We start from the raw sequence: 13077 nt of genomic DNA, 5'->3' as shown, positions 1-13077 counted from the left end.
TAATGACAGAAAATTTCCCCCACCTGGTGAAAGAAATAGACTTACAGGTCCAGGAAGCGCAGAGAACCCCAAACAAAAGGAATCCAAAGAGGACCACACCAAGACACATCATAATTAAAATGCCAAGAGCAAAAGACAAAGAGAGAATCTTAAAAGCAGCAAGAGAAAGAAACTCAGTTACCTACAAGGGAATACCCATACGACTGTCAGCTGATTTCTCAACAGAAACTTTGCAGGCCAGAAGGGAGTGGCAAGAAATATTCAAAGTGATGAATAGCAAGAACCTACAACCAAGATTACTTTATCCAGCAAAGCTATCATTCAGAACTGAAGGTCAGATAAAGAGCTTCACTGATAAGGAAAAGCTAAAGGAGTTCATCACCACCAAGCCAGTATTATATGAAATGCTGAAAGGTATCCTTTAAGAAGAGGAAGAAGAAGAAAAAGGTAAAGATACAAATTATGAACAACAAACATGCATCTATCAACAAGTGAATCTAAGAATCAAGTGAATAAATAATCTGGTGATCATAATAGAATCAGGGACATAGAAAGGGAATGGACTGACTATTCTTGGGGGGGAAAGGGGTGTGGGAGATGCGGAAAGAGACTGAACAAAAATCGTGCACCTATGGATGAGGACAGTGGGTGGGGAGTGAGGGCGGAGGGTGGGGCAGGAACTGGGAGGAGGGGAGTTATGGGGGGGAAAAAGAGGAACAAATGTAATAATCTGAACAATAAAGATTTAATAAAAATAAAAAAAGAAAGAAAAGGAAACTTCAAAAAAAATGTCTCTACACACAAAAATAGATAGAAGTGGGTAACTATTTGGCTATAAATAACTCAAGGATTGTCGCAGCTTGCTTTTTCAGTTCTAGTATCAGCTCTCCTAAGTGAGACAGGTCTGGCAAGAGTAAGGATTTGGCTGAGACAGGTAGGGGGAGACTAGAAAACAGTATTCAGCACCTGACAATGTTCACTCTGAGGCCACCAAAGTGAAGTAGACTGATGCTCAAAGGTACCATTCAGATAAGTAATTAGTCGTAGTGTTTACTGATTATGTATGCCAGGGGCCTTATGCTGAGGACCACATTGAATGAATGAATGAATGAATGAATGAAGAAAGCTAACATTCATGGAGAGTGTACTGTGTCAGTCATTGTCATGCATTTTACAAGTACTTCCTCATATAATCCTCATAATATCACTATGAGATAGATATAATTGTTATTATTCCAATTTTACAGATGAGGAAACAGAGGTTCAGAGAGTTCATACAGCAAAGAAGAGGTACAGCCAGCACTTATGCCCAAGCCTGTCTCAATCCAAAGCCCCTGCTCTCTCCATCCCCTCCTCTGCTGCCATCACTCAACAGGCCCACAAACATGTCTATCATGACTGCCCAGAAAAACTCTGAACTGTTCAAGGTGAGGGACATGACAGCTTTTCTATTTTGCCTGGAGGGAGTTCCCTGGATGGTGACCCTAATGGAAAGATGCTCCTGGCTATTAGAAGCATTCAACCATTCGAATCCCTGGTTAGCAATGTCTATCCATTGGTAACTCTATAACCCTGGTCAGCAGTGTCTGTTCACTGGGAGCATTCCCATCTAGTGTGGGACCCTCAACAGCTCTGATCTCCAGGAGCCCATAAGGTTGGTAGGGTCACCAGGTCATGCAACTCCAGTAGGCATACAATGGGAGAAGACATAGGTTTACTACCTATGTAACACCCACCTCTGCTCATAAAATCTTGTCTCCAAATGGAGCAGGTGCCAAGCCGAGCATGGCTCAGTGGTTGAGCATCCACCTATGAACCAAGAGGCCACGGTTCGATTCCTGGTCGGGGCACATGCCCCGGTTTCAGGCTCAATCCCCAGTGGGGGGCCTGCAGGAGGTGCAGGAGGCAGCCAAACAATGATTCTCTCTCATCATTGATGTTTCTATCTCTCTCTTCCTCTCCCTTCCTCTCTGAAATCACTAAAAATATACATATGAAGAACAAATGAAGCAGGTGACAAAGACTATACAGGGTGAATCTGGATGAAGGAATGAGAAGGTTGACCAGAATAACACTGCCTAAAGATGGAGGGTTCCACTTGCCTCCTCTAGGGACTGGTTGGAAGTGGGGCCTGGTACTGCAGACCCTCAAAGCCAAGACCTAATGGAAATCAATAGACCAAGATTCTAACTCCCTCTTGACTGAGGTCCCAACGCCCTTCCCCTCTTTGTACCTCAGTTTCCTTATCTATGAAATGGGTATAATAATAATTGTGCCTCCTGCCTAACAGGAGGGCAAACAGGCTCATGTGACACCATGTGTGAATGTCCTCTTCACACTATAAAGTGCTATCCACACAAGGGATTTGGGCACCCTCCAAGCAGTGGTGCCACAAGAAATTAGCTAAAGCACTGCCAGGCTATGCATCCATTCTCTCCCTTTGATGGTGCCAACCTCACTACCAACTTGCTCTGCTTTCACTCTTCCCCTTGGGGGCCAGCCTCTGGGAAGAGCAATTAGGTTTAGTTCAACCACCAGGTCCCCATGTACACACTGTGGTAAGTGCTACCAACACCATCTCATACAATCTTCAAGTCATCCTATTAAGGGTCTGAATGGTCCCCATTTTACAGGTTAGGAAATAGACCAAAGAGGTGAAGTGACCTGCCCAAAGTCACACAGCTAGACAGTGATCAAGATTTGAACCCAGTGCTTTCTGGCTGTAGAATCCCAGAATTTTCCACTGCATCATGCCACCTCTTACTGCACTCTGAATTGTAACAGATTTGGGGGGACATGGATGTATCAGGTTTCACCAAACCAAGACTTCTATACAAATCTCCCAGCTGAAGCCATTTTTTCCTAAGGGAAATTTAAATATAGAGTAATTCTGCAACTAAACAAATGTTTGGTTGCAGATGTCTATCCTAGCAAACACTAACGTATAAAAAGAGCTGTTTTTTTAAAACTTAAGTCCTCAGAAACCAGAAATGAAGTCATTGTGGCATCCCCTCCAATTCCTCACCTACAGAAGTCAGAGTGTTTGAGAGACTCTCTTCTGATCTAGTCTAAGCCTTGTGTTCCTCACCGGAGCCATCTCTCCAGGGAAATGTTCATTCATTCGATAATTATTCATTACACCTATACTGTGTATCAGACATTGTGCCAGGGAAACAAGACAGTTGCTGTTCCTGCAGTCACAAAGCTCAGTTTGGTCCAGCCCAAACCCAGGAAGGGGGCTGGTAGCAGAAGTTATAAAGCATAGAGAGTTCCCCCCAGAACCATACCCTTGAAAGGCAGAGTGGAGCATTTATCCACCAGCTCCCACTCCCCAATGGCTGGGATTCACCCCCCCGAGATGTAAACTGGACACCCACTCACCCTTCCATGCTTCTAGGATGTACTGGTATAAGGGCAATGGAGCTCCCATAGGCTGGGAGAAGGCCCTGAGAAAACTGCAGGACGCATGGAACACTTGAGGTGGGATAAGGAAGATTTAGAAATGCCTGACACAGCTGCCACTGAAATCAAAGATGGGTCAAGGGAGGCAGGTGTGACAGGTAAGTGTGGGCCTTAATCACCCCTCATCCTACAGAAGGACCATCCCATGGACATCTAAGTGACATGCCAGGAACTTTGCTAGGAACCAGAAAAACATACAAGAAAAAGCTGTCCCCACTCCTGTAATCTGAGCCTGCTCTGGGCCTCAGTTTCTCCATCTCCCAAAGACAGGTCAAAATTCGTGTCCTGCAGGGGTGTCACGAATATGGCAGCAGGGACGTTGTATGACTCTCCATTGCTTTGCACTTGCATCATCATCTGGTGAGGCCTGCCTTCGCCCAGAGAAGTGCAGTCTAATTGTGGAATCCTAGGTAGGGAAGAATTTTGGAGACCAGGCAGCCCTTGTGGCCCAGACACCTTGGAAGTCCCACCTGAGTGTCAGGTGATGCTAGGTGGGGGCCGTATAATGCTTGTGGCAGCATATGGGCCTTGGCGTCAAGAAGATGAGAGCTCACAACCCAGCTCTGCCAAAATGGGTGACTTCAGAAAGGTCATTTATTCTCTCTGCCAATGAGAAGTGTGCTGCACAATGGGCAGAGTTGAGGATTCGGAGAGACAGTATCTGTGAAACACCACAACATGAGGCCTGGCCTGGCACATAGTAGGCCTGCAGCAAATGCCCTCTATGGGCTGCCCCACCTAAGGACTTGGGAATGTCTAAATTTGAGGTCTCACAAAGCCAGGCTATTGTCTTTTCTACAAAGTTTCCCACCCTCCTTCACAGGATAGGGAACAGCACAGCCCCCGGTCCAGGTGGCCAACAGCAACCCTGGAAATGCTCAAACTTTATAGTTCCCCAGCAGGCTCTGTGTTCTCCTCCACCAGGCTCAGGCCCTCAGCCCTCTGGAAAGCCCTGGGCTTAAGAAAACCAGGTGCCTTCATTTTTAAAAAAAATCTACAAATAAAGGGCAACTTTGCAAGGGGAATGGGTGCATTCTTAGGGTCTCCAAGCAGTTTAACAAGCCCAGCCATGGAGCAAAGGCCTTCAGGGACTATGGAGCAGTTCCCAGGACCCAGCAGGCTGGCCAGGGCCCAGGGCCATGGGCTGGGGTGGGGTGGAGTGGGATGGGGAAAGTCCCCTCCGCCACTCCTCACCCCCCTCCAAAAGCACACTCCTAGCTGGCCCGGGCTGCCCATTGAAGGAGGAAGAAGGTTGAGAGGTCCAGCCTGATCATAGTCAGGTTCATGTAGCTCGTCTGAGTTAGAGGCCTTATACCCCGAGAACAGCACTTTCCCTAAAAGGGGTTTATCTTGCCCTGGAGGTGGATGGGTCTGTGTGAGCCCTGGGTGAGAATACCCAAATCCCTACTCTCCAGGCACTCCTACAAAGCAAATCTGGGAAACTATAGTCAAAAGAGCCAACAGACTGAATTGAAAATTCATCTATATAATCTTCCTTTTTGTAACACATAAGATACCCAATACTCAAAATACATAAAACATGTCACCACCAAATGCCCTGACAACAGGCAGCCTCAGCAAGACCCAACTGCCCATAAATATCACTATCAGTGAACAGAAACCACGTTTTTTGATAAAGCAGTACTTCAGTGTCTCATTCCTTCAGCATAATGGCTTTTGGAGGATTGACGTGGGGCCCCTACAGAACTGGGCCTGGTGCCTGGAGAATGGAAAGGTCATCCCAGAGCCCCACTGTCAGTCCCTGTCCTGCTCACTCTTTGTCAACCCAGCAGCCTGCCTGTGACCTGGAAGGCAGTGACACAAGCTCACTGTTCCTGGCGCTATGGAGGTATGTGGTTGAGTGAAATGGGGAGAAAGGCCTCCAGGGCTCCCCAAATCACTGCAGGTATGAACTAGAGAAACTTTTTGAGAACCTCAATTAAAACCACTAACCTGGGGATTGTTCATATTTCAGAAAGTCTGTATTTTACCCCCAGGGTCCTTTTAAGTGTTCCAAGGCCATTTAAGGTGGGGATAAAATAGGGCATGAGTGGGAGGTAGTTATGAAATAATGTATACCACAGAAAGATGAGTACACATAGATGTACAATATAATTGTACTTACATGGAAGTCTCTGTGTTTCTTAATAGAGTAAGAAATTCCATGGCACCTTTCTTTAGTGCTACTGTACTGTTTTCAGAATAGTGTAGCTATTTCATTTAGGGTTTTTGTGTTTTTCTTGGGGGGGAGGGGGGTTGTTTTCTGTGTGTTTTTTTTGTTTTTATTTTGTTTTGTTGTTTTTTTAGAAATGGGAGTTGAAATGGCATCAAACAGACCTAAGCACAAATTCAATTTTCCAATAAAATTACAAGTTCCTGACATCAGCATTCAAGGTTCTCCCCACCACCTCTTCCCCCACCCCCCTCACCCCCTACGACCCCCGTTGCCCACAACCCCCGTCCTTATGGTTTCTCATCTGATGGAACCAGCTACTTCCTGACTCATTACACACTTTCTGGCTCCAGGCATTCACCTCTGCTCTTCTCTCCCTGTGGCTCATCCTTCCTTCACACCTTTCTTCTCTACCTGTGTAAATCTCTCTCAGCCGTTGAGGCCCATTTCAAGCCTACCTACTCCACGAAAGCTCTCCTGCTCCTTCATGAATGGGACTGCCCCATGCCACCCCCTGAAGTCGCAGAACTTGTGCCAGAAACCCATTTAAAAGAATCTTCCCAGCCCTAACTGGTTTGGCTCAGTGGATGGAGCATCGGCCTACGGACTGAAGGGTCCCGGGTTCGATTCTGGTCAAGGGCATGTACCTTGGTTGCGGGCACATCCCCATTGGGGGGTGTGCAGGAGGCAGCTGATCGATGTTTCTCTCTCATCGATGTTTCCTAACTCTCTATTCCTCTCCCCTCCTCTCTGTAAAAAATCAATAAAATATATTAAAAAAAAAAAAAAGAACCTTCCCAGCCTGTTGGCCTTTGGTCCCCTCCACAGCAGGCATCTTGGGATCCTGGGGAGTGGCTGGCGTCTTTGAAGCCCCTGCAGCCCTGGCACAGGGGAGTGCCCTGCACGTGTTCCCCTTGATGTTTTTAACGGACTTTGCACATCAGAAAAAACAACCACCCTCTATCTCAGGCCAAAGAAGGGTCATTTGGGCAAACATGATTTTTACCCCAATCCAAAGGGATTTCCACACATGTGAGTTACTCTTTTCCTCTATAGGAAAAACACAACCCTTTTGTTATATTTCAAATACATTGTTAAAGCATTGCTCCAAATATTGTGTCTTCAAAGACACAAAGCCCGGAAAAGCTTGTAAATGCTTGTGTTGGAGCAGCAGCGAATACTGTGACCTTCAGGCTTGGCCTTTTTCTTCTGATGCTGGACCTCCTGGCCCAGCAAACAGGTAGACCTGCCCTCTTTCTAGGCCTGAGTCTCTGCCAGTCTGCAGTGGGAGGCATCTCCCTCTGACAGGACCCTCTCCTCTGTCCCCAGCTCTCTCTCTCCTGCCCCCTCTCCCTCCAGCATCCACATCTGGTTTCCCTTCAGCACAAGTTTCACAATGGACAGATTTTGCACTCCGAGGATTTATGGTTCCTGCCGCTCCTCCTTGCTTTTGATATGATTCCATTATGTGCTTAAAATCTGAGCTGTGCGCTTGGCTCTGGGGAGCTGTTTATGACAATTCTTTTACTATCTTAAATTGCTCACCGTTAGGAACCTGGTCTTATTCAGAAGCAATGACTAGTTGTTAAGACAGAAAAATGCAACTTACCTCAGACTGCTTGAATAGTTTTCTTCATACAGGCTTAATTAAGGCTAATGTTTACCTGGCAGGCAAATCCCCTCAGCAACATTGATCCTGTCCTCTTACACCTGCCTGAGACACTAAGCAAATTAGTCAGAACAGCCCTCCCCAAACCCAATGCTTCCTTCCTCTGGGTACTACAGACCAGACCCACTGACAGAAGGGCTGGTAAAAATAAAAACACCAACATCACACACACCTCCCTCTCGGTAACTAATGGGACCGGGAACTACCTTTTATTTTCCACCTCTGCCTTGCATTTTTCAAAAGATAAAGAATTCCAAGAATAAGGAGACAAAGTGTTTATTCCCTGCCCTCTGATCAAAAAATTCCTTGACCATGATTTCTCTTGCATCCCAACTCCCTCTCTGTCATCCCTCTTCACCTGACAGCCAGAGAGCTCCTCCTAAGAGGCAAAACCTAATCACATAACCTTCTCAGGATCCAGGTGACGAAGCCCAAAGCCCTGTACAATGTGGCCCTACTTTATACTTAACCTTCCTGCCAGACACTCAGAGTGCTCTGTTAACTAGCAGACGGTTGGCTTTCTTCCCCTTCACTGAGTAGTTTCTTAAGCTGTTGCCTCCACCTGGAATGTCTCCCTCCTCCTCCACTGAGCTAAATGCCCACTCTGCCCTACAGGAGAGTTCATAAGTGAGCCTATCCTTCCCTCACCAGCCCTGCCCATGACAGATCCCACGGGGCTGCATATCTGTGTCTGAGACCACCACTTGAAAAAAGGTGGACCAAAACCACATTGCTGCCCTCTGGTGCTAGATGTAGGGTGGAGTTAAAACACAGGAGCCTCAGTTCAATTTGAATTTTAGGTAAACAATGAATAATTTTTTTTAGTATAAGTATGCTCCCAAATATTGCATGGGCACGAGCCCACAATGCCAGGGCATCCCATATTTGTTTGCTAAGTCTGGCAACCCTCACTTAGCTGGGTGAAAACTCTGGGATACCCTCCAAGGAGAACTGAGGGCCAGATGCCAGCAGCAAAGGGAGAGGAAAGCAGTGTTGAAGCCTGGGCAAAAGATGGGGAAGTGTTCCCATTCCCTTCTCCTAGGAGGCAGCATCAGGCTGTTCTGAGCAGGACTCTACAGCCAGATGGTTTGGAGTGCAAGATCAGCCTACACCTGCCAGTGATCTGGCAAGTTATTTACCCTCTCTGTTCCTTGTCTGTATAATAGGAATTACCTATTTTATGTGACTGTTATGAGGATTAAATTAATATTTGTATAGCATGTATAACAGTTCTTGACAAAGAGTTACTGTATATGAGCATTCATAAATATCAAAGAAAAGGAATTAGTCAAACCTTTGCCAGTTTGGCTCAGTGGATAGAGCGTCAGTCCATGGACTGAAGGGTCCTGGGTTCAATTCCCGGTCAAGGACAACCACGTGGGTTGAAGGTTTGATCCTCAGCCTGGTCCGGTGCATGTGAGAGGCAACCAATCAATGTACAGTGCGGCCTGGACTTACGAGTTTAATTCGTTCCGTGACGGAGCTCGTTAAGGAGCTCGTTAACTCAAATTACTCTGTCAACTCAAAGCAAAAAATTGGCTGAGAGATGGCTTGTATCTCAGAAAAACTCGTTAGTCGGGACACTCGTAAGTCAAGGCCCCACTGTATCTTCTATAACGTAGATGTTTCTCTCTCTCTGTCTCTCCCCCTCCCTTCCACTCTCTCTAAAAACCAATGGAAAAATATCCTTGGGTGAAGATTTAAAAAAAAAGGAATTAGCCAAGCAAATCCACAGATGAGAAAGTCTAGGAGATTTAATAATAGTAAAATAAAACAAGAATAAATATTTATAGAGCACTTGCTATGTGACAAGACACTGTGCTACATTGTTTGTTCTGTATTAGTTCATAATCCTCACCATGATCCTCTTGTTATTGTTCCCTTTTGACAGATGAGGAACCAGAGTCACAGAGAGGCACAGAATAGTATACTAGGATTCTAAACCAGGAAGTCTGACTCCATAACTCACTAGACCAGTGGTTCTCAACCTTGGCTGCAGATTAGAATCACCTGGGAATCTTTTTAAAATCCTGATTTCTGGGCCTCATCCTCCGGAAATTCTGTTTCTTTATTATGGGGTGGGGCCACAACATTAGTAACAAAGAAACAGAATTTCCGGAGGATGAGGCCCAGAAATCAGGATTTTTAAAAGATTCCCAGGTGATTCTAATGTGCAGCCAAGGTTGAGAACCACTGCACTAGACTGTAGTAAATTGTGATCCACATTAATTAATTCATTCATTATTGAGCACCTGCTGTGTGGCAGGCCCTGGCCTCCTGTTGGTGCACTGGAGTAAACAAGAAAACCCCTTGGAGCTCATGGGCTGATAGGGAAGATCTTGAACGAGCCTTTGCAGGTGTGAGGAATGGTACTAAAGAGAAAACAGGGCTATGGATCACAGACGACAAAGAGCAGAGGCCTCTCCCAAACTGGACAAGGATGGGGAAGGGATGTACAAGGTGCACAAGGTCAAGAAAGGCTTCCCTTTAGAGATTCAGAAGGTACAGCAGCAACCAGCCTGATCAAGGGGCAAGGGGAAATCTTTAGGGCAGAATAGGCAGCCAGCAAACCCCTGAGTCAGAGCTTTCCAGGAACTGAAGAATAGAGGGTGCGGCTGGAGAGGTGTGAGAGTCAGTAGCAGTGCAGGCTGGAAAGGGGCAGCACCCAGGGCACATGTCAGGAGACAGGGCTTGGTGGGGCTGGGGGAGGGAGGAGGCCAGGAAGGATGAGACAGGGTGAGGCCTGCCATGATGGGCCAGTAAGCTGTGGTGCCAAGCAAAGTGGCGACAGCTGTGAAGATGGAGCTTTGGCCCACACCATGGCTTACCAGCACCACTGAGGGCTCCATGTGCCTCTTCTGTGGTGCCAACTACAGGGCAAACATGTCTATCACCCATCATGGGGGTCAGCCAAGAGGAGTTAAGGCTGCCTCAGGCCTCACTATTTAAACTGAATGCTGAGTTCCTTTTATCATGAGAACTAGAGGCCTGATGCACAAAATTCATGCACTGAGGAGGGGGGGCGGTCCCTCAGCCTAACCTGCACCCTCTCGCAATCCGGGACCCCTCAGGGGATGTCAGGCCTAAATTGGCAGTCAGACATCCTTCTCACAATCCAGGATGCTGCCTGAACCAGTGACCATACTTTCCGCACAGGTGAAAGGCATCTTGCTGTTGTATGGGCAGCTACACTGTTTTGCCCTGATCATAAATAGTAGTACCTAACATGATCCTTCTGAGGCAGTAGTACCATTTTCTCCATCTTAGGGGTGGAAACACTGAAGCAGAGAGAGGTAATTGGCTTTGTCACAGTTAAAAGTGTCAGAATCAGGGCCGACAACAAAATGTGCAAGCCAGAGTCCATGCATGTCATCGCTGCATCAGCCTGTTTTTTCAGTGTTAGAGTAGCCTTGCCAGGTTTTAATTTTTAAATCTAAGAGACTGTTCCCAATATACAGGGTAGGGTCCCTAGGCCTGGCCAGAGATCAGAGCTGACCTGTGGGGTGACCAGCAGGAGGAGCGATGGGGGAGTGAGGGGGGCCCGCCCACTGGCACCCGCCTTGGCTGGCAGCCTAGTGCTGCCCACTGGCTGGCCCGCCTCCCCTACCCCACTCCCCATCGCCACCACTGGCCCCACCCCCCTGATCGCCACTGGGTTGCCTCCCTCTGGGAGTGGGGCAGGGCTCCTGCATTGAGCGTCTGCTCCCTGGTGGGCAGTGTGCATCATAGCCACTGGTCATTTTACTGGTTGTTCGGTTGTCCAGTCTAATTAGTTTATTATGCTTTTATTATTATAGATATTCAGATAAATTGATAAGCAAGGAGAGCAGCTTTTAAAAGATGCCCTAAGTCCCACCACTCAAAGAGAACGATGTTTGTATCTCTTTCTTGGCCATCCTTTATATAGCGGTTGCTGCTTTACATACTTGCAATCACAGTGTTTACACGACTTTGTGTTGTCTACTTACTGAATAAGCATTTACTCCATGGAATTCTACAGGCTCTGTAATCATGAGTCTTCATACCAGTATATTTCACTTAGAGTTTTCATTGCTTACTAAACCAATCCCCCATTGTTGGGCATTTAGGTTAACACTTTAACGAGGAATATCTTTGCATATTCCTTGTCAACTGTTTTATTTTTTAAAATATTTTTATTGATTTTTTACAGAGAGGAAGGGAGAGGGATAGAGAGTCAGGAACACCGATGAGAGAGAAACATCGATCAGCTGCCTCCTGCACACTCCCTACTGGGGATGTGCTCGCAACCAAGGTACATGCCCTTGACCGGAATCGAACCTGGGACCCTTCAGTCCGCAGGCCGAGGCTCTATCCACTGAGCCAAACCGGTTAGAGCCCTTGTCAACTGTTTTAATAGGTTTTCTGAACTAGACTAATGGGGTGAAATGATTTATTTCAAACACTCTGGATGCATACTGTGAGTATGATTTCCTAACTCTCATGTCAATTCATAGTCCCCCTGGTGCTGCTTAAGTGGTCCTTCCTCACTTTACTTTGGATGTTAATATTTAAAATAAATATTTCATTATTGAATAGGACCCAAACCAAAATGCCTGATACTGCAGCATTAATGTGCTTTTTTCTTGATTGCTAATAAGGATGCACATTCTTTCATGAACTGGTTAATGACTGGTTTTCTTTTTCCCCCTGAATTGTCCTTTGCTGTCCTTTGCTCACTTATATGTCAGGGCCTTCTTTGAAAATATCTTTGCTTGAGTTCTTAACATAGTAAAGATGTTTGTCTGCCATGAGGTGGTGCTAAATGAATAAGTGGAAGAATAAAAGCTAATTGGTCTGTCGTATTTGCTGCAGTCATTTTTTTCCATGTTGGGGGGAATTCACGGTGCCCCTCTGCTCCCACAAGGCTACCGGTGGGAGCCTAATTCAATGTCACCCAACTATCCCCTGTGCCATTTCCTCTGGGCTTAACTGCTGAGGCTTTCTAAACATTCCAATTGTAAAGATCAAAACCAGTTGTTGTCCTCAAGGAACCTTGGCCCTGCCTCTCCCTCCACCTCAGAGCAAGGCCCTGAGAGGGGCCAGTAGGCAGGGCTGTTCTAAAGAAGAACCAGCAAAGAGAAGGCAGCTGGCTGCCAGGTTCCACAGGTTGGGAGCCACATTGGGAGAGAAGCACACAGCCCTCCAGAAAAGGAGGAGCTCCATGGAGAGGGAGGGGTGCCCACCAGGCAGGTAGTGGATGCACTACCATTGGAAGTAGGTATTTTGGGGTGCCACACATGACATGAGAGGTGAAAGGGCCAGACAGATCTTTAGAGCACAGGATCTCACTGTGGTCTACTTCATCCCACCTCTCCCCCCACCTCCCCTAGAGAACCAGTATGATTATAAATAGCTGCATGTGTGTGCACGCGTGCACACACACACACACACACACACACACACCAGAATATATACTCCAGAGGGCAGAGCATGTGTGTTGTCCTTCACTACATCACAGAGATCCCCCTGAATTGGGCAGTGCCGCTGTGCAAAGAACTGCCTCACCCAAGTCCACCTCACCCTGTCTCCTTGATCTACTCAAAGACCCTAGTGAAGCTCAGTGGAGTCTGCACCCTGAAGGCATGTCAGGGATCAAGCCTCCCTCACTCTCTGGGTTGAGCAGCATCACTCGCAGACACACTGGCAGCAAAGGCCCTCCATCCTCTTTTGTTCCCATGGACCCAGAACTGCTCACACAAACAGGCGTGAGCTCTGTTTGTAAAGACACAATGACTGTATTTTGCAAACCAAA

This window comes from Myotis daubentonii, chromosome 5 (genome assembly GCF_963259705.1).
Source record: "Myotis daubentonii chromosome 5, mMyoDau2.1, whole genome shotgun sequence".
Taxonomy (NCBI): Eukaryota; Metazoa; Chordata; class Mammalia; order Chiroptera; family Vespertilionidae; genus Myotis; species Myotis daubentonii.
Note: the sequence above shows the minus strand (reverse complement) of the source record.